Genomic DNA, 20,238 nt, shown 5'->3' on the forward strand with positions numbered 1-20,238 from the left:
GTCAAGGATATATACCTTGCAAACCTGTGATATCATATGTTTATTTGCCGATTGGTTTCCGTACAATAATTTTGAAAGATCGGTTACTTCCATTTATTACTATTCGACAGCGATCCTAGGGTCGCATCCGCCTCACACTTATTCTCCTACATCTGGTCCTCCGTCGCTTGATCTTTCTGATTCTAATTTTTTTTTAATCAAGCATGTGATGCCCTCGTTTCTACCAAGGAGAAGAGGAACAGTAAAATAGAGCCAGCAAAGAGTACTCTTCATAATTTTTTTTGCCGGCACATACTTTTCTTTGCGGAAACTTCCGATCTATTCATTATCAATCATGGCAGTACAATGAACACATGAAATAATAAAAATTACATTCAGATCGGCAGACCATCTTGCGACGACTAGAAGCACTGAAGCGTGCCAAATGCGCGCCACCATCACCACCCCTCACTCCCCGGGCCCAGGCAAGATGTATTGTAGTAAACACCAGAAAACGTCGTGCTAAGGGCCTATAGGACGCACCAGGACATCAACCACCGCCAATGAGCAGAAGCGTTGATCAGAAGTATCCAACCAGAAGACAGTTATGTAAACGGATGAAGACTAAATCCAAGCGGATCCACCAAAGATAACCACCGGATGAATCCTGAGAGATCCACCGGAGACACACCTCCACTTGCCCTCCAACGATGCTAGACGCACCACTGGATTGGGCTTAAGCAGGGAGAACCTTATTCCATCTGTAGGGAACCATCATTGTCTCGTCTTTCTAAACAGGATACAAATCCTAGCAAAACTCGAAGAAACATATAAAAACAGAACCCTCCCATCTACAAGGGCTATGATCCACCATGCCCCCATGACCCTTAAGCTATATGAGACGAGGCAGGTCGACGGCGCCGCCGATGGAATTGGATGATTAATAGGAAAACAAGGAAGTGGGGTGTGACCGTCTCTTGCCCCTGTTCCTCTCGATAATCACGGGTGTGACAGCGTGTTTTTTCTACTTCTGCTCTCTTCTACCTGATGATGCGCGTGACATGAGTTTTCTTCTCTGTTCGACTGAATAAAAGAAACAAATTGAGGAGGGGTGCAGTCGCGCGGGAGAAAGACGTCAGGGCGTGGCCGTTGGACTCGCGGTGCGCGCATATCACCGGTAGAGAATGGTGCCGCCGCTTGCCGCAATGACGATGAACAGCCTGCCGCACGCTTCGGTCCGTTCGGTCGGACCAGTCAAAGACCGGACCGGACCGAGTAAATTCCAGGCCGAAATTTTGTATCCCGACCGGCCAATTTTTTGAGCGGGCCAGGACTGTCCGGTCCGGTCCCGAACGGGCCACGAATGGGCCGAAAAGCCCGCTTGCTCCGTCCAGCCGGAGCGTCAAATAAAACACGTATTTCCTTGTTTTTGTCACTAGCGGCGAGCAGTCGTGAGCCTGCGACTCACGTATGTGAAACAGGAGTCGGTCGTGGCTTGCTAGAGACCACTAAACACGTAGAAGTAGAGGTAGATGTAGGTATTGCGGTCGGTCGTTCCGGTCGAGCAACCACCAACCACTGCCCAACACAGTCTATCTACATTCACACAACAACAACGAAAAGGGACCAAGCAACGGTGACTTGATTGGCCGGCCACAAATACACCATTGCATAGTTGTTTCAGTTTTGACAGCGTCTTTATCTTATTATTACGGAGAGGAAGAGCGGGTTATTCATCCAAACTGCTGCACCCATTCGACGACGGCCTGCGCGACGTAGGCCATCATGAAGAACTCATCGTTCTCCTTGGGAAGTGCCACCTTGGCGGCCAAATTGGTGCACTCAGATGAGACGTGCCTAGCAGCCTGTAGCACATCCGGTACACCGCTATATCGCCCAGCAGCAACCGACCGCGCCGCCCACTGCAGCCTTGGGACGGCGCCGGTGTAGAGCTGGAGGCAGGACCGCATGACCTTCCTGGCCTTGCCGTCCTTGGCGTGGGCGAGCGCATGCTCGATGCTGGCCTTGGCCACCGTGGCGTTGGACACCGTCAGCCTGGTGGCGATCACTGCGAGCCCCGGCAAGCCGCGCGTAGAGCGGCAGGAGGGGTCGATGCAGAGCGTGGACACGCAGAGCTTCGGCGTGACGTACCCAGGTCCAAGGCTGTTGCAGAGGTCGTCCAGCGGGGAACGTGGCGCGGCACTGGAGCTTGATCCGCCATGAACATCAATGGCCGTGGAGAGGACGAGGAGGAGGAGAGCGCCGTTTGGTGGTGGGGTATTGTCTCTCGATCTGTCTCTCCCTCCCTCTCGCCCATTTGTCTCTTCTTATTAGTCTAATCTTAACAGGCGGTGTATCATATTAAATAAAAGAAAATAAATCCATCAGGTTCGATAGAATCATTTGAGACATGCTTCATAAATCCATACGTAGGAAGCGTATATCTCAAACTGGACATATATATGCAATCATAGTACTTCATTGGAAGCGAATCACAAAAGATCTCAGGATTATACATCGTATTTTTAACATACTAAATGAGCAGTTTTGTTAAAACTAGGCTAGCTGAGAAATAAATTGGTCCTATTCACGCCCCTGACCGTCGCATTAAAATGCGAAGATTCGTGTGGGTTATATTTTTTTACGCGAGAGTCAAACAACAAGTGCAGCCCAAATTGTTTCATTTGTTGGCCGCTTTGTCCCCGCTTGCAGCAGGCTCATAAACTCGCGAATCACAGTTTATTCCTAGATACTGCTTGCCATGTTTGGTTAGATCAGCCCAATGATTCTATATTCGTGTGTAAACATTGTGACAGTGCAATCAAGCTTTGAAGTTTGTCTAGAAGACCAATATGCACCGATACACTAAGTCCACACTCCTGTGTTTTCTTTTGTTTTTATCAGCCTGTTTTTATGTTTGTATATGGATTTTACACATCACGTCCTAGGGCAGGTTAATGGGAAAAGTACCCCGAAAAAAAGGTTAATGGGCAAAGCGACCCTACCGTTCTCCATGCCCGTGACTCGTCTATCTCCCTTTTTATGCGTATTTTTCTTTGTTGTTGTTGTCATTTCTTTTACTTTTTTCAAATTTTCCATTCTTATATGTAAACAGTTCGTTACTATTACTAATTGAACTGTAAATTTTCAGTGAGGTCGCAAGTGCAAATTTCAAATAGTGTAAAGGTTCTAAGGGAAAATTGTAACTTTTTAACTGCATGTTCACCTCTAGACATGCAACTTCAAGTGTTGTAATCCCACTGCAACTACACGATCCATAACACGATTGCATTTGGGGGTGAGGATTTTTGATAGTTGCATGTCCATCCTTAAGCATGCAATTGCAAATGTTGTAACCCGGCTGCAACTGCGTGGTCCACAACGCAATTGCAATTGGGGTGAGGATATTTGGCCGGTTGCATGTCCATCCCTAGACATGCGTCCCTAGAGATGCATCCCTAAACATGCAACTACAATGTTGCAATTCGACTGCAATTGCGTGAGCACAAAGCGACTGCAACTCCACTGGCATGGTCGTGCACCGCCGACAGTAGGATGCAACTTCGCTAGTGAAGTGGTGAGGATTACAACTCCTCACGCTGGTTGCAGCCTCCGCTGGTTGTAGCATCTTCGTCGCCCAATGGATCTAACCTCGCCGATAGCTGGTTCCAAGAAACCGCTTCCAGCATCTCGGCGTGTTGGTTCCAGCATCTCGATGTGTGGTCACCATCAAAAAAGGATCTCACCGGCAGCCAAATTTCTTGCCGGTTCCAACAAATTTGTCCCAACAAAGCGATCCTCAACGCCATTTGTTTTCAGTATTGGTCCACGGTGGTTGCAGCTTTATCGCCACATGGTTCCAGTAAAAATCTCTATGGTTGCAGCACCAGAGCCTGTCGTCTCTGTCGGCGGCGGTTGCTGGTTGTAGAAACCATGGTTGTTGGTTCCATCATTGCCAGACTATGCTCCCCGTACGCTGCCCTTCCCTCAGATGCATCAGCCATTGAGATCTGGATGCAGCTCCCAACCGCAGGCGTCGACACTCGCCGTTGTAGCACTGTGCCCCCCTCGGTTGCAACTCTGGTCTTCGTTGAGCAGTGACTTATGTAGTTGACAGAGAAAAACAAGGGGAGGGTACTTGCTCAACGGTTGCCTTCCTGATGCTCACCGGAGGAGAAGACGACAAGAGAGAGGGGGGGGGGAGGAGATCGCTCGGGCAGAACATAGGAAGAAGAATTGGGTGAGTGGCTGAGAACGATTGGAAGAGAAGATAAGCTAGGAGGAATAGCGGTTGTAGGGCCCACAAAAAAAAGGGTGTGTGTTGTTCCTGCCGAGTCGTATGGTCTGCGTCCATCCTATGACCGGCTGAAAACTCCGCCGGTCGGCCACAGAAAAAAGTTTCCAAAAAAAGGAAGGAAGGGGAGAGTAGAGACTCGTTGGCAGTGTCAAACAAAACATGTATTTGCTGTTGTTTTTGTCGCTAGCGGTGAGCAGTCGTGTGCCTGCGCCTTGCGTACGTGAAACAAGAGTTGGTCGCCACGTGCTTGAGACCACTCAACATGTACTCCCTCCGTAAACTAATAAAAGAGCATTTAGAATACTAAAATAGTGATCTAAACGCTTTTATATTAGTTTACAGAGGGAGTAGGTTCTAAGGGCGGTCTTTTCAGTCGAGCAACGACCAACCACTACCCAACAGAGTCTATCTATATTCACAAATCAATAACGAAAGGGACCAAGCAACAGTGACTTGAATCTAACTCATAAACCCACAATACACCATTACATAGTTGTTACAAGTTCGACATTGTCTTCATCTTATTATACGGAGGACATCGATTCATCATTGGTTAGCTGATATAATTCTGCATCCATGCATCTACTACTATTACTTCATCCATCGACCGCTATCCAGCATACATCTAGGATATTAAGTTAATAAAAACAGAGTAAGACCTTAAGCAAGATGATATGACATAGACAAAGCAAACCCAATTAATATGAATAAACCTCATCTTTTTATCTTTAATGGCATGGATACAAATATGTGTCGTGTCCCTTTCTGTCACTGGGATTTACTACCGCAAGATTGAACCCATTACAAAGCACCTCTCCCATTGTAAGATTAATCAATCTAGTTGTCCAAACCAAACGGATAGATCGGAGAGAAATGCAAAGCTATAAGAGTCATGCATAAAAGAGTTCAGAGAAGACTCAAATAATATTCATGAATAATCTGATCCTAAACGCACAATTCATCGGATCCCAACAAACACACCGTAAACCAAGATTACATCGAATAGATCTCCAAGATCATCAAGGGAAACATTGTATTGAAGATCAAAGAGAGACAAGAAACCATCTAACTACTAGCTATGGACCGGTAGGTTTGTGGTGAACTACTCACGCATCATCGAAAGGGCATCAAGGTTGATTTAGAAGCCCTCCATGATCGATTCCCCCTCCAATAGAGTACCAGAGAAGGCCTCCAAATGGGATCGCAGAAGAACAGATGCTTGGGGCGGCGGGAAAAGTGTTTCGGGTGGCTCTCTGGGGTATTGGGAATATTTGGGTATTTATAGAAGTGTAATTAGGTCAAGGGGTGCCACGAAGGGCCCACAAGCCTGGGGGCGCCCCCCCTAGGCCGTGCATTCCGGGCTTGTCGCTCCCTCATGGCTACGCAGGTCTTCTCCCCGAAGCTTTTAGGGTCCTTTCCGGTCCAAAAAAATCATCAGAAAAGTTTTGTAGCGTTTGGACTATGTTTGGTACAGATTTCTAAAAAGCCAAAAACAGCAACTGGCACTGGGCATTAGGTTAATAGGTTAGTCCCAAAATGATATATAATTGCAGACAGTTGCATATAAAACAGCCAAGATTGATACTTTTATATAAAAGTATGGAACAATCAAAATTATAAATACGTTGGAGACATATCAAGCATTGCTACTTGTGAGTTGCGTTGGGATTTCCCCAAAGAGGAAAGGATGATGCAGTACAATAGAGATAAGTATTTCCCCAGTTAGAAACCAAGGTAATCAATAAAGTAGGAGAACCACGCAATACCTCATGAACAACACGTACACACAAAAGAACAAATCCTTACACCCAACACAAACAAGGGGTTGTCAATTGATACGTCTCCAACGTATCTATAATTTTTGATTGTTCCATGATGTTTTATTATCAATCTTGGATGTTTTATAATCATTTTATATCATTATTTGGTACTAACCTATTGACATAGTGCCAAGTGCCAGTTGTTGTTTTTTCCATGTTTTTTACATTACAGGAAATCAATATCAGACGAAGTCCAAATGCCACGAAACTCCACGATGATTTTTATGGGCCAGAAGGAAGACAATGGGCCCTGGTTGCACCTGCGGGGTGCCCCGAGGGGGGCACAACCCACCAAGGCGCGCCAGGAGGCCTAGACGCGCCCTGGTGGGTTGTGCCCACCTCGGGTGCCCCCCGGACCGCCTCTTTGCTCTATAAATACCCCAAAAATACCAGAGCCCTAGAAGCGTCGACGAAATATTCATCCAGCCGCCGCAGAGTCCAGAACCACCAGATCCAATCTATACACCATCTCGGATGGGGTTCACCACCTCCATCGGTGCCTCTCCGATGATTTGTGAGTAGTTCTTTATAGACCTTCGGGTCCGTAGTTAGTAGCTAGATGACTCTTTCTCTCTCGCTGAATTCTCAATACAATGGTCTCTTGGAGATCCATATGATGTAACCCTTTTTGCGGTGTGTTTGTTGGGATCTGATAAACTTTGAGTTTATGATCAGTCATATCTTTTTATATCCATGAAAGTTATTTGAGTTTCTTTGATCTCTTATATGCATGATCTCTTATAGACTCATATTTCTTCTCCGATATTTGGGTTTTGTTTGGCCAACTTGATCTATTTATCTTGCAATGGGAAGAGGTGCCCGGTAGTGGGTTCGATCTTACGGTGCTTGATCCTAGTGACATAAAGGGAATCGACACGTATGTATCGTTGCTACTAAGGATAAAAAGACGAGATCTATATCTACCGCCATAGATAAACGGATCTTGTCTACATCATGTTATCGTTCTTATTGCATTACTCCGTTTTTTCATGAACTTAATCACTAGATGCATGCTGGATAGCGGTCGATGTGTGGAGTAATAGTAGTAGATGCAGGCAGGAGTCGGTCTACTAATCTTGGACGTGATGCCTATGTAATATGATCATTGCCTGGATATCGTCATAATTATTTGAGGTTCTATCAATTGCCCAACAACATTTTATTTCTATTTATTAAACTAAAAATACAAAAATACCTTGCTGCATTTTATTTCTATTTATTTTATTTGGCGTTCGATCTATCAAATTATCACAACTTATTCCTGTCCGCATGCCGTTTCTGGCGCCGTTACCCGAAAGGGATTGACAACCCCTTTAAAATGTCGGGTTGCGAGGTGTTGTTATTTGTGTGTACGGGCTGTTTACGTTATGTTGTTTGGTTCTCCTACTGGTTCGATAATCTTGGTTTCATATATGAGGGAAATACCTACCGCCGCTGTGTTGCATCATCCCTTCCTCTTTGGGGAAACTAGCAAAGTGGCCCGCTCAATGCGCGGGCTAGGTTTTATAAAATTTAATAGTAAGAACATAACATTTGTTTTGTCTAAAGATCAATCAAATATGATAACATTTACAAATATGAGACTCCTATTATATAGTTTTGTCTTTGTTATCTTTGATTCTTATTGATACTAAAATATATACGTTAACCATTTACTATTTACTTGCCGATTATGCATGCCGAACTAACTATATTTTTCTGATCACATATGTTCTACTAATTATATTTGTATCACTTTTCTTGCATTTTTATCACATTGCATTGTATTCTTTAAACACATATATGATACTTCTCATTTTTGTGCTATTACATTGTCGACACTTTCTAGAAAAGTAAATGTCGAGACTACTCATTTAGTGTACAGCACGACTGTGGTTTCATGGGTCCAGCCGTGTTGATCCTTCACTTTCCCCTTTTTGTAGTGTTCTTCTCTTAGTAGCTCCCAGGCATGGAAGTAGCCGATCCATCATGGATCTACAACGTGGGAGGATCACTCTGAAGGTCCCCTGGTTTTCCTTCTTAGTGGCCCTCAGTTGGATCTACATTTTCAGCTATCCAATCCTTGAAATTTAAATACATTTATTATTTTCTTGTTTTCAAAAATCATCTGCATGCTATCTATGCCAAGCTTTATTCCATATAATTCTGCCATTCTTTTTTTGTGCACACAATTTCAAACTAAAGTGAGGAGCAAACATATATCAGACAATGTAATGAAGAACACATAATATATGTAGTTGATCATCCAAGGTAGAGGAAACCCTTGTTTTAATATCACCATTCGACAATTTGGTAATTCCCTTTCCCTTGAAATAAAAAGGAAGTGGTGTGAGACTAAAACACGGCATGATAATACATTGTTTTACAATACCATCACCGGTTCATTGTAACATAAACATGAGAATTGAACTACACATCTATAATACAGTATTGTGAACCTGGGCGAACGTATGCATTGACTAATAATACTCCTTGGTGTCTCCGAAAGAACACCATAAACATGAGAATTGAACTATACATCTATATATAGTGCATTCACAAACATTTCACTGCCGAATCAATTACTGTAAAAAAAATTGCTATTCCACGGTTCTTTTCTACTCATGGGAACTCTTCACTTAGTATTTAGGCAGTAACTACATGAACATTACATACTTGTTTTAGATGCCCGTGCTCGCAGGTACCTGCAATAAAAATACGGATCTAAATTAATGCTCTACATAGTAGTAATTTAACTATTTGGTTGATAACTGAATAATCCTGTACACATTCCTACAGAACCTGCACTCCATTAGTAAATAGCTTTATGTAGTTCACCGGAGGTCTACTGTAGATGAATGTCAAGCTTACTGTAGTGATTAATCGAGAACATTGCTAACAGAACAAATCTGGTGCCGCCTGCGTAACAGATATGCTGCAACAACTATTAAACCTTCAATTCTTATAGGGAAAAGACTACTCTGACCTAACTTACTCGAGCTTTCCAACATCGTATTATATCGGTGTATTTGTAGAGGATAGGCTTCCGCAAATATTCTTAGGATCTACCAAAAATAGTCTAGCCGAAACAGATTCTAATTTCTTGGTAATAGAGTGCAAAATACTGGAGAAAAATTCAAAACAAATTGAACAGAGCAAAGTTGGCGCCACTCAATTTCTATAAGATTATTCTTTTTATTGCCTTAAAGGACTTTCTTAAAGCTAAACTGCATTAACAACAGAGAATAATGACACAACTCTGATGGAATGATAGGATGAGATAAATCTACAGCTTTTTGAATGTCCATGTGAAGCTAGCAAAAAGCATACACAAATACATATAGTTCTAGGCATATAATGGTATGCAGTCAGGAATTCCTTTTCATGGAGTACTGCATGAGCATGTAGCACAAAGGAGCTTCGATCTAAGATGGATCGGTGTCTCTGGTCTTTTTAGAAAAAAGATTGTAGAATAGTATAGTTCCTTCCTCACTCAGAAATAACAGGGATATTTCTTCTTTCAAACCCATCAATAAAGGAACTTTCAGATAATTCTACAAACATATAGATCGGTGCTGTAGACCAATAGTTGTGGTGAATGTTGCGCAACATATGTTCCCCTTGGCATATAAAATATATGTCTTGTGGCTGAATCATATAATTCTTATCATTTCTCTTTTTCCTAATAGTGTCAATGCACATCTAGTATTACCATCTTGAACTCGTAATTGCATATGCAGGAAACTGAGCCCAAAACATATTTAATATACGTTTAGTAAACCTCCAAGTTGATAGGCAGCATACAAAACAGATCATCTTGTTCCTTCTGTTCTCCTAGTTATCGTCAATTCGTCATTATACCTCTGCTCATTTCAAATATAAATTAATTATTTGGCAAGGTGCACCTTCACTATCTGTTCATCCAAGTGGCTACACGTTTCTTTATTCTGCTGGGAGCAACTCAAACCTCCTTTACATAATTCACATCTTTCTCTATCCAATTGGTTGATCCTTTGATTTCTGATTCCAAGTGATAAAGGATGTTAAAATGTGAATATAACAGAGAGTAGTTCAGCTTATCCCCGGTTGCATGAGACACGCCTTGTTGCCTCGCCCCAATCTGCACGGCATGAGCTTATTTTACATGGCTGATGAACTGATTTCCGTGGCGTCCATGCTGAGTGTGGTCAGCTTAATTTTCTTCATACATGTACATCAAACTTTCAAGTAGTAAGAGCTATCACCAGGGACTGATCAATCAACGTGAACACCTCGTGTCACCAGCCGGAGAACCTGGTACTGTAGACAGTTTTGCTCGTCAAATGCCTACCCTCCAGAATGTATGGTCACCATATTGATGTATGTCAAGACCGTGTTTCTTTTCCTCTTGTTTCTTCTTGTCCTCTTGTTTCTTTTGCCATATTCCTCTCTCGAAAAGACCTTCGAAAAACAGACCACTTATTATGTTCATTGCATGGCACGACCAGGAGGTTCTGTCCCTTGTCTCTATCCGCGTGGGACATCCTCTTCTCGTAGATGCATCTGTGTCCGGCATTGACGCTCAGGATGTCAAGAAGACTATTGCGGACGACACTTTTTTTCCAATGGCGTGTCTTTCGTGGTCTCTCTTTCATGGCCTGGACATCGTCATCTATCAACTTGGCAACTGTACGTTGTGGCGAGCCGGCGGCACACGATGGACTCTGCACGACGACCAACATCATCTTCAGCGATCGTATGCTGGAGGTAACCGGCGTCGCATGACAAACTCTGCTCCATGTCAACATGTTCTCCGTGAGTGGGTCCTGAGAGTTCCAAAATAATCGCTGAGAGGTGGTCTTCATCCAAAAATAATTAAATCTTTTCAGCGGCACATGACGGACTCTGCTCCATGATGAACATCTTCTCCAATGACCGATGCAGGAGCTAACCGGCGGCGCACGACGAACCCTGCTCCACGCTAACATCTTCTCCCTGAGAACTGGTCCAAAGTTCCAAACCCCAATTACTTTACAGTGATCTCACACCCTCCTGTATAAGATTATGTAACCGGTTGCGGATTGCTTGCTGGAAAGAAACGTGGACTCCTATGAAGCTAGAAGAGCAAGCAAATTGATTAACATCTTGGCGAGTATAGCACAAGTATGAAAAAGCTAGCTTATCAATTTGTTGGTCGTTTAGAAAATGCATGTAGGAAACACAGATCTATCTTGTAAACATTAAAGCAGGCGTATTGACTAGTTTTATGGGGTGCTAGCATATACGAATAACCTAGCTGATCATCTCCTCCGCTGACCAAGAACGCATGCAGGAAACACGTATTGATCTTATTCCTTGGGAAGGATAGCACTCAAGGATAGCACTCCAGCTGATCAACTCCTCGGACGGCCGGAAACGCACCAGCAAACGCATGTTGATCCATGCCACATATCAATCTTGTTTCTCGAGGAGGCTGCCATGGCCATCTGATCAATTCCTTCGGTCGACCGGAAAAGCATGCAGTGAACACATATTGATCCATGATGTATATTGATCTCGAACGCATGAAGGTAGCACGGTTAGTTGATCAATTTTCACAGCCACATACGAACCGCAGATGGATCATAGTTACTTGGGGAAGCTAGCATGGATACCTGATAAATTACTCGGCCGACCGGAAACACATGCTTTAACCAAAAAAAAAACCAATCTTTTCTGTGGCGGCGAGGGCATGCCATGTGAGTTGGGCGTGAGATAATAGGTTAGGCATATGAGGAGATCTTGATTTGTGATGGCATATGCGGGTAGTTTAGTTTATGAAAAATATCTATTGGCCAAGATTTACTCCCTTTGTACAATGGCAATGCTGCATGAAACGTTTTTTCATCATATTGGCAGTGGTGGGTAATTTTTCACCTAAATCTTATCTAATGGCTATAAATTTTAGATCACTAAATAAGTGGTCGGATAATTCTAATTTTTGTGGTAATTTCTTCTTATTTCTCTTTTTTCTCGTGTGGCCATCAAATACTTTTTATATATAATAGATACCAACGTAGCTTCAAGCGACATCAAAAGGAATTTCTAACGCCGTTGCCGGCGAGGATCAAGTCAAGATAGTCTCCCGTCAATGTGCCAATTTCTGGCGCCATTGCCGGGGAGGATCTTCAACATAACCAGGTTCCTAATCAAAAATCTCATCTCCCCGTAATTTACATTATTTGCCATTTACCTCTCGTTTTCCTCTCCCCCACTTCACAAAAATTTGCCATTTTATTCGCCTCTCTTTTTCTGTTCGCCGTTTTCTCGTCAGATCTATCCTTTGCTTGCAATCATGAGTGATTTCGGTATGGCACCAATAGATGATGGCCTAACTCCTAAGATTGGACGTACAGGCAATCTGTACACTAAAACTTTTATCTTGGGGCAAGGGAACGTTATGGGAAAAGAACGTATCCAAGAATTTTTCAATTGTGTTGGGAATCTAAGTCTTGATGATGCTCCTAAACTTAAAACTACTAGATCTTATGCGGATGCTGTTTCAGCACTAGTTCTGAAGCTTGAAAGTAAATTTATTCGTACTCATCCTACCTTGCAAAGATGTTTTTTGAGCTCCCCGAAATAAAGATCCCAGGGATAAAAAGTTGGCCACTCTCGTTCCTATGAATGAGTTTGACTACATAATTTGGGAAGATAGGGAAATCTTTGATTTTTATGGTATAAATCGTGAAAAACCCGTGATGGATGAAATTATTTACAATAGTGACTATGCACTAAGGCATTTGCTTGGGGATAATAAGATTGTTGATGAGAATCTTAAAAAGGAAGTCCCCGTTCTAGAAATAATCCAACAAGTGTTTAATAATGTTAATCAACACTATTCTTGGATTGTAGCGGGAAATCAAAGGGGTTATGATGAAAATCAACTAAGGAATGCTAAAGTTTCTATGGATAATATGTTTTATGTTGTGTTTACAAAACCTCCTGATAAAAATACCCCCAAGAAAATTAAGAAGAAGAAGGATGACAAAACTTAGATCCTTACCTTATGCCTAGCTAAGGGTGTAAAACTATAGCGCTTGTTGGGAGGCAACCCAATGAACAAAATTTATTTTTGCTTTTTGCTTGCTATTCTTGTGTGTTTACACAATTATGCTACTGTTATGATTGTGTTTTTTGTGTTTTAATTAGTGTTTGTGCCAAGTAGAATCAATAGGATCTTTTAGGGTGATAGTTGTTTGATCTTGCTGAAAAAGACAGAAACTTTGTGCTCACGAAAATAATTGTCAAAATTCACCAGAACGTGATAAAATGCTAGTTCTTTTTGCATAAGATCAATATACAAATTATCTAGGTTTTCCTAGTTTTTCAGAATTTTTGGAGTTCCAGAAGTATTCGAACAAATCAGATTGCTACAGGCTGTTCTATTTTGACAGATTCTGTTTATTTGTGTTGTGTGCTTATTTTAATGGCTCTATGGTTTTCTTTGATGAGTTTTTTCCATAGAAAAGTTGGAATACAGTAGATATAATACAAAAAAAATAACAATTGGTTTGATACAACACTTATAGTAGTAGTTTATTTTTCTTACACTAACGGATCTCACGAAGGTTTTCTTGAGTTTTGTGTGATTGAAGTTTTCAAGTTTTGGGTTATCTTACGATGGATGAAGGAAGGATGTAAGAGCCTAACCTTGGGGATGCCCCGTCATCCCAAGCTATTATCCAAGAATGAGCAACGAACTAAGCTTGGGGATGCCCCCGAGTGGCATCCCCGCTTTCTTCCAACAACTATCGGTATTTCACTCGAGGCTATATTTTTATTCGTCACATGATATGTGTTTTGCTTGGATCGTCTTGTATGATATGTGTCCTTGCTTGTTTTATTTTGTATTTTAAGTCATCAATCCTTGCTGGACACACCTATTTGAGAGGGCCAAAATTATATCATGACTCTTTAGAATTGCTCTCTGTGCTTCACTTAAATCTTTTATGAGCTAGGACTTGCTCTAGTGCTTCACTTATATCTTTTTGAGCACGGTGTGCTTTGTTATTTTTGAAGAAATGCTCTCTTGCTTCACTTAGATTTATTTGAGAGTTAGTAAAATTTTGAAGAAATTCTCTCTTGCTTCACTTAAATTATTTTGAGAGAAAGAAATTTGTTATGCTCATGATCTTCACTTATATTTGCTTGAGCTTATGAAAAGCAAAACATGAAAATTAGTCCCAAAGTGATAGATATCCAAGAAGAATAAAGTAGCAAAATGTCATGAAGATCACTGGACAAAATAAACTTGATTCTTAATAATAGTTTTGAGATATGATGATGTGATATGTGAGTTATGTTTATGAGTAATTGTGCTCTAGTAAGAACATTGGTGTTAAGGTTTGTGATTCCCTATGCATGCACGAAAGTCAATAATCATGCAATGAAAATTATATCCTACTTATGGTGCATTATTCAGTGTTAATTATGCTTAATGCTTGCTTATGAGATTATTCGTTTCTAGGTTGGTCGCTTCCCAATCTTTTGCTAGCCTTCATTTTGCACTAAGTATGACCTCTACTTGTGCATCCAAAATCCTTTAAATCAGTTTTGCCACATGAGTGCACTATATCTACCTATATGCGGTATTCTTTTGCCGTTCTAAGCAAATTTGCATGTGCCATCTCTAATTTTCAAAATAAACTTCTCTTTTGTGTGTTTGCTTCGCTCATGGAATGGTAACGGGTGGCTAATATTTTCCATGCTGGATGTGTTATTTTCAAGATGAGTGTTTATTCACTTGTCATTGCACGAGAGTAAGGCAAAGCTCTTAGGGATGCCCAGTCCTGAAATGCAAATAATAATAATAATTTACTTTATGTTGTCAGATAATAAATTCCTTGGAAAGTGTTGGTATGGAGGGCACCCGTGGATACGGTTAGCCATGGAAAGTGAAAGTATGTTGGAAAAAGGAATAAACTTTATTTTCGGTTTGGGAACCGCCTATGGCATATCTAGCATGGAAAGTGTTGGGAACTCTAAGTCGTTTTCGTTGGTGGCATGGATACACCTCCCAAAATGTTTTTACCTCTAAGTTTTTCGCTTTGAGCTCTGGCACCTCTACAAATCCCTACTTCCCTCTGCGAAGGGCCTTTCTTTTTTTCTTTATGCAATTTTTATTTTTGAATTTGAGTCTCCATGTTCTCTCATAAAAAGCACCAACTAGGAGGCAATATGATCTTACTTAACTATTGGGTGTAGTTAATATTCGAGTGGTTTCATGAATGGATCAATATTTGAGCATGATGGGCTAGGGATAACTTATTTTAGCGTTGATATTTTGAAAGACATGGTTGCTTGTTGATATGCTTGAGTATCTAAATTATTATGTCAAAACTAGACTATTGCTTTGAATCACATAAAAGTCCAAATGTCCATGCTATAAAGAAAAGAATATGATATGACATGATGAACAACACTCCACATAGAAATTCTGTTTTTATCACTTACCTACTCGAGGACGAGTAGGAGTTAAGCTTGGGGATGTTGATACGTCTCCAACGTATCTATAATTCTTTATTGTTCCATGCTGTTTTATTATCAATCTTGGATGTTTTATAATCATTTTATATCATTTTTTGGTACTAACCTATTGACATAGTGCCAAGTGCCAGTTGCTGTTTTTTTCCATGTTTTTTACATCGCAGGATATCAATATCATACGAAGTCCAAATGCCACGAAACTCCACGATGATTTTTTATGGGCAAGAAGGCAATGGGCCCTGGTTGCACCTCGGGGGTGCCCCGAGGGGGCACAACCCACCAGGGCGTGCCAGGAGGCCAGGCGCGCCCTGGTGGGTTGTGCCCAACTCGGGTGCCCCCCGGACCGCCTCTTTGCTCTATAAATACCCCGAAATACCAAAACCCTAGAAGCATCGACGAAATATTCATCCAGCCGCCGCAGAGTCAAGAACCACCAGATCCAATCTAGACACCATCTCGGATGGGGTTCACCACCTCCATTGGTGCCTCTCCGAAGACGCGTGAGTAGTTCTTTTTATAGACCTTCGGGTCCGTAGTTAGTAGCTAGATGGCTCTCTCTATCTCTCTCTCGCTGAATTCTCAATACTATGGTCTCTTGGAGATCCATATGATGTAACTCTTTTTGTGGTGTGTTTGTTGGGATCTGATGAACTTTGAATTTATGATCAGTCATATCTTTTTATATCCATGAAAGTTATTTGAGTTTCTTTGACCTCTTATATGCATGATCTCTTATAGCCTCGTATTTCTTCTCCGATATTTGGGTTTTGTTTGGCCAACTTGATCTATTTATCTTGCAATGGGAAGAGGTGCCCGGTAGTGGGTTCGATCTTATGGTGCTTGATCCCAGTGACAGAAAGGGAACCGACACATATGTATCGTTGCTACTATGGATAAAAAGACGAGATCTATATCTACCACCATAGATAAACGGATCTTGTCTACATCATATCATCGTTCTTATTGCATTAATCCATTTTTCCATGAACTTAATACACTAGATGCATGCTAGATAGCGATCGATGTGTGGAGTAATAGTAGTAGATGCAGGCAGGAGTCGGTCTACTAATCTTGGACGTGATGCCTGATGACCCACAAGTGTAGGGGATCTATCGTAGTCCTTTCGATAAGTAAGAGTGTCAAACCCAACGAGGAGCAGAAGGAAATGACAAGCAGTTTTCAGCAAGGTATTCTTTGCAAGCACTGAAATTATCGGTAACAGATAGTTTTGTGATAAGGTAATTTGTAACGGGTAACAAGTAATAAAAGTATATAAGGTGCAGCAAGGTGGCCCAATCCTTTTTGTAGCAAAGGACAAGCCTGGACAAACTATTATATGAAGGAAAACGCTCCCGAGGACACATGTGAATTATCCTCAAGCTAGTTTTCATCACGCTCATATGATTCACGTTCGTTACTTTGATAATTTGATATGTGGGTGGATCGGTGGTTGGGTACCACCCTTCCTTGGACAAGCGTCCCACTTATGATTAACCCCTACTGCAAGATCCGCAACTACAAAAGAAGTATTAAGGTAAACCTAACCATAGCATGAAACATGTGGATCCAAATCAACCCCTTACGAAGCAACGCATAAACTAGGGTTTAAGCTTCTGTCACTCTAGCAGCCCATCATCTACTTATTACTTCCCAATGCCTTCCTCTAGGCCCAAACAATGGTGAAGTGTCATGTAGTCGATGTTCACATAACACCACTACAGGAAGGACAACATACATCTTATCAAAATATCAAACGAATACCAAATTCACATGACTACTTATAACAAGACTTCTCCCACGTCCTCAGGAACAAACTAACTACTCACAAATCATATTCATGTTCATAATCAGAGATGTATTAATATGCATAAAGGCTCTGAACATATGATCTTCCACAAAATAAACCAAATAGCATCAACTACAAGGAGTAATCAACACTACTAGCAATCCACAGGTACCAATCTGAGGCTTTGGGACAAAGATTGTATACAAGAGATGAACTAGGGTTTGAGAGGAGATGGTGCTGGTGAAGATGTTGATGGAGATTGACCCCCTCCCGCTGAGAGGATCGATGGTGATGACGATGGTGATGATTTCCCCCTCCCGGAGGGATGTTTCCCCGGCAGAACAGCTCCACCGGAGCCCTAGATTGGTTCCGCCAAGGTTCCGCCTCGTGGCGGCGGTGTTTCGTCTCGAAAGCTTACTTCTGATTTTTTCCAGGGTGAAAGACTTCATATAGCAGAAGATGGGCACCGGAGACCTACCAGGGGGCCCACGAGGCAGGGGGGCGCCCAGGGGGTAGGGCGCGCCCCCCACCCTCGTGGCTAGGGTGTGGGCCCCCTCTGGTTGATTCTTTCTCCAGTATTTTTTATATATTCCAAAACGTGCCTCCGTGAAATTTCATGACTTTTGGAGTTGTGCAGAATAGGTCTCTAATATTTGCTCCTTTTCTAGCCCAGAATTCCAGCTGCCGGCATTCTCCCTCTTCATGTAAACCTTGTAAAATAAGAGAGAAAAGGCATAAGTATTGTGACATAATATGTAATAACAGCCCATAATGCAATAAATATCGATATAAAAGCATGATGCAAAATGGACGTATCAACTCCCCCAAGCTTAGACCTCGCTTGTCCTCAAGCGGAAGCCGATAACGAAAAATATGTCCACATGTTTAGAGATAGAGGTGTCAATAAAATAAAATACAGACATGGGGGCATCATGATCATTCTTATAAAAGCAACATGTATAAATATTGTCATATGATTTCTTATGCTCAAGTAATAATCTATTCACAATGTCAAGTATGAATCAGAAACTTCATTGAGAACCAACAAACTATAATCTCAGTCATTGAAGCAATTGCAATTTATCATAACATAGGAAAGAGTCAATATAAGAGCTTTTCAGCAAGTCCACATATTCAACTATCATTTAGTCTTCCACAATTGCTAACACTCACGCAATACTTATGGTTATGGAGTTTTAATCGGACACAGAGAAAGATAGGGGCTTATAGTGTTGCCTCCCAACCTTTTACCTCAAGGGTAATGTAAACAATAATAGTTCATGCTAACTTACATCCAATTGGGTATATATATCAGGATCTTTCCAACACAATGTGCTTGCCAAAGGATAAAATGTAAAAAGGAAAGGTGAAGATCAGCATGACTCTTGTATAAGGTATAAGACAAGAATAAAAGATAGGCCCTTCGCAGAGGGAAGCAGAGGTTGTCATGTGCTTTTATGGTTGGATGCACGAAATCTTAGTGCAAAAGAACGTCACTTTATATTGCCACTTGTGATATGGACCTTTATTATGCAATCCGTCGCTTTTATTGCTTCCACATCACAAGATCGTATAAAGCTTATTTTCTCCACACTAATAAATCATACATATTTAGAGAGCAATTTTTATTGCATGCAACAATGACAACTTACTTGAAGGATCTTACTCAATCCATAGGTAGATATGGTGGACTCTCACGGCAAAACTGGGTTTAAGGGTATTTGGAAGCACAAGTAGTATCTCTACTTGGTGCAAAGAATTTGGCTAGCATGAGGGGGATAGGAAAGCTCAACATGTTGGATGATCCATGACAACATACTTTATTTCAGATATAAGAAAACATAACCTATTATGTTGTCTTCCTTGTCAAACATCAACTCTTTAGCATGTCATATTTTAATGAGTGCTCACAATCATAAAAGATGTCCAAGATAGTATATTTATATGTGAAAACCTCTCTTTCTTTATTACTTCCTATTAATTGCAACGATGACCAAAACTATGTTTGTCAACTCTCAACAACTTTCATTCATCACACTCTTTATATGTGAAGCCATTACTCTCCATAAGATCAATATGATCTCTTTATTTCTTTTTATTCTTTCTTTTTCTTGTAGTCCCTCACGATCATAGCAGGATAATCAAGCCCTTGACTCAAAACTAATCTTTATTATACATAGCTCACGGACTCAATTACATAGAAGGATCATAAAGCAAAGCTCAAAACTAGATCATACTAAAACTTTATTCTACTAGATCAAGGTATTAATAAAATGATCGAACTAAGAAAAACGATAAAGATAGGAGTGTGATGGTGATACGATACCGGGGCACCTCCCCCAAGCTTGGCAGTTGCCAAGGGGAGTGCCCATACCTGATACTCAGTTCTCCTTTGTTGGTGAAGAAGATGGTGCTGATGATGGATAGTCGCACATCGAGCGTAGGAGATCCTCCAATTTGCGAATAATGCCCTTGAGTGCGGCGACATGCTCCTTCAACAAAATATTTTCACGTGTGAGATACTTATTTTGTATGCGAGCTAACTCAATCATCTTGAAAGCTTCAATCTCCGTTGGGGTAAGAAGATTGTAATGAGGTTGGAGGATGTCTTCGTCTTCTGCTGCCGGAGCTTAATCCTCCATGGCCTTCTTGATCCCATCATCCTTGTTGATCTCCCCGGGTTCTTCTCTCTTTAGCTCTATCTTCATTAGCCAAGCATCGTTGCCCTCATTGTTGGAGGAGAGGGACGACATGATGCCTGGCCTTCACAACTCTGGCAGAAAACAGCTCGAAACAAAAACAGAGGATGTTTGCGTGGTACGGTGGTCAAAACCTTTGGGAGATCATATAATGAATTTTTACCGACCAAA

The 20,238-nt window shown here is 41.6% G+C and overlaps 1 pseudogene; it reads right to left on the reverse strand.

Moving 5' to 3' along the window:
• Positions 1-1,688: 1,688 nt before the first annotated feature.
• Positions 1,689-20,238, reverse strand: part of LOC123076087 (uncharacterized) — a 50,071-nt pseudogene continuing 31,521 nt past the window's right edge.

This window comes from Triticum aestivum, chromosome 3D, assembly GCF_018294505.1.
Source record: "Triticum aestivum cultivar Chinese Spring chromosome 3D, IWGSC CS RefSeq v2.1, whole genome shotgun sequence".
Classification (NCBI taxonomy): Eukaryota; Viridiplantae; Streptophyta; class Magnoliopsida; order Poales; family Poaceae; genus Triticum; species Triticum aestivum.